Genomic DNA, 3,239 nt, shown 5'->3' on the forward strand with positions numbered 1-3,239 from the left:
CATGGAGAAGACTGGAAGACTAACAGTTTGGGAAGGAGATACCCCTAAGTTCCATTCTGGCTATGTTAAGGTTCAGATACAAATCAGATTAACAAATGAAGGCATTAAGGAAGCAGTGGATGTAGTCATCTGGCAGTCAAGGGAGAAGTCAGGCCTGGAGACAAACATTTTGGAGCCATCAATATAAAGTCAGTACAAAAAGCCATAGGATTGGATAGGTTGACTTAGGAAAAGCTTATGAAGGACAAGACAGAGTCCCACGTATGCTGACTATATTGCCATCAATTTTGTCTTCATCATAAAATCATCATTATCACTATTATTTTTTATTGAGCACAAAATATTCTGGGCAAAATTGTTCTAGGCTCAAGAGAAATATTAATAAAAAAGAGGAATCTTTGCCATAAGGAGGAGAGGGGGAGGCAATGAAAAGTTGGAATAATAAATGCCATGATCATGGTTAACTCAAGGGGCAGTGGAAGCAATAGACTCTGCAAGCCAGCCGGGCTTTGATGAGAAGGTGACATTTGGACATTTGAATTGGATGTGTGGATCTAGAGCAGTGTGATCCATGGAGAAAGCCTTCCCAGGCAAAGGGGGGCATTTACAAAAGTGGTAGACACACAAGGGGCAGGAGAAATCTGGAAGCTGACAGTGGTTCTGAATGATTGTGGTGCAGGGAGTGGACATGGCAGGAGTGGAAGTTAAGAAGCATCTGGATCATCAATACCTGTGAACATCGTGACAGGAAGATTGAAACTCTATCCTGAAAGGCAGTGGGAGAGGGACACATGGTGGACCAAGAAGTCCTTCAGAACATGACTTGAAGCTAGAGAGGACAGTGTAATGACATTGGTGTTTCCACATCTATATAGTTTCCACATCTATATAATGGGTGAAATAATAAATACATGGCAAAGTTGTTGTGAGTATTGAAGATAGTAAGTGTAAAACATTTGTACTCAATGCAGAAAAAGTGACAGTGATTATTTTTGCTACTATTATTAATGGACATTTATAAAAGTTTCTTTTATAGGGGGAAGGATAATAAATCATTATATTAATGTGAATAAAAGTGATGAGCCCTTGATGGTGGGGAGGAGAGGACAGAAGTGAGACAGCTTGCTAAGCGACAGGCCAAGGAAAAAGTAGGGGTGGGAGGGAAGGAAAGGGAGGAATCTCAAATGACTCGCAGGTTTCAGAACTTGGCAGCTGGATAGGGTGGTAAAATACTTTTTTGAAATTGGGAATACTGGGAAATAAGCATGTTTTGTGGAGCAGAGGATGAGTCCATTGTCAATGTATTAGTTTTTAAGATCTGTGAAACTTTATGGGTCTGGAGCTCAACAGAAAAAATTGGGCTAGAGATACAGATGTATACAGTTCACATAGACAGGGGAAAGTGTATTGAGTGAGAAGACCAAAAAGAGGATTATAGACCCATGGGGAACATTGAGATGTAGAGATGGAGCTGGAAGTGTCAAGGATGTGGATTAAGAAGAAGCGAGGCAGAGCCATAGAGGGAGGTCCAGAAGGGCAGCTGTGAGGTGTGTTCCTCATCCCACTATACCCAAAGGGATGTTCACATACACTGGCCCCCCAAGTCCTTGCCTCTTCTTAGAGGAAGGAAGAGATATCTGCACCTTTGTGCTAAACCCAAATATGATTGATTAAAGTTCAGAGTAGGAAATGTTCCATCATATTGGCAGAAATCATACAGAGGTTTGGCCTCTTCCAACCTCCGTTTTAGTGCCAGGCCCTTTACTTCTGGACCCTACACCAGAAGGGTGTTGGCTGTTGAAAGCTGTTGGCTCTCCTGGGTCCCATTCATACAGGGCCAAGGGAACCGTAGAACTCAGAGCTGAAAGGGATCTCATGCATCATCTAATTGAACACCCAGCTCCCTTATATGAAAGGTCAGGACACCAAACCTCAGAGAAGGCAAGATGTTCAAACAATTGATATTTTAACTATAATTAAAACACTTTCTCAAGATCTCTATTTAGCAGTACTGCTGCTGTACCTTATTAGGTGATAACGGCCTAAGGTGAAGGCCGGCGCTGGAGATGAAGTTGACATCTCACAAGTACTCGAATCCTGCCAAACCAAAATCTAATGGTGGTAATCCAGACTTCAGAGTCAAAGAGTGGGAGAGAGACGAGGTCTGCCTCCAAACAAATACACTGTTCAAGCCAAAATTGGGAAATACTTCAGAAAAGGAAATGCAAAGAGGATAATATGATTTTCCAAGATCATTTTTAGAGGAAAATCGCTCTGCAAAGGCTCTGGAGAGGATATTGAATAAGGAAAAGGAAAAACAACATGTGATTTTTGTTGCTTCTGAGATCCAAATAATCAAAGGAGATTGTTCCATGAAGCACTGAAGACCTGTTTATGGAATTATTGAGAAAAAATGAGACTGGGGGGTGATCCAAAAAGAGGTGACAGCCTAAATTAACTAATAGATTAGCATAATTATTTTTACTCTATTCTAGAAATTAGTTCTTATGGCAGAGAAGGTAGTTTTCTACCCCACTCCTATTTTTGCTTTTCTCCTTAGAAGCAGAACCCTGGTTTTTAGCTGGATATATTCCCACATGGCCAAAAGAATCCATTTCCCAGGTTCTCAATGGTATAATGGGTATAAATAGAAATGTAGTATTATTAACAGGAAATACAGTGTTATTAACAGGAAAAGTATCCTTTTTTTTGAGATGGAGTCTTGTTCTGTCACCCAGACTGCTGTGCAGTGGCATGACCTCGGCTCACTGCAACCTCTGCCTCCCAGGTTCAAGCTTTATTTTTATTTTTTTTCATCCAACTGCATTCAACATGGACATGGTGGCCCTAATTTTAGTAGCCATCTTGGCTCATGAAAATGAGGGCCAAAAAGGAAACACCCACACCAGCCCTGGACTTCTCCCTTCTGAACTTTTGTTATACAAGAGAGAAGTAAACTATTAAGTTTCAGCCACATTGTTATATTAATGCTTCTCAGCTTAATCCTTACTGATAAGCTTGTTTTCTTTTATTTGGTTTGCAACACATATTACAGGAAAAGCCACTGATAATAGTAACTTAAAGAATATGATCAAGAAGTTAATTATGAGTTTGTTACAGAAAAAGGAGTACCTTATATTTGTAGAGTGATTTAAATTTCACAAAGCACTTCTTACCTTATTCCTAAAATACATCTTTACCTTCAAGCTGAATTATTTAAAATAGGATTTTTTAAAATA

Source organism: Macaca fascicularis, chromosome 8 (genome assembly GCF_037993035.2).
Source record: "Macaca fascicularis isolate 582-1 chromosome 8, T2T-MFA8v1.1".
NCBI classification, from domain to species: Eukaryota; Metazoa; Chordata; class Mammalia; order Primates; family Cercopithecidae; genus Macaca; species Macaca fascicularis.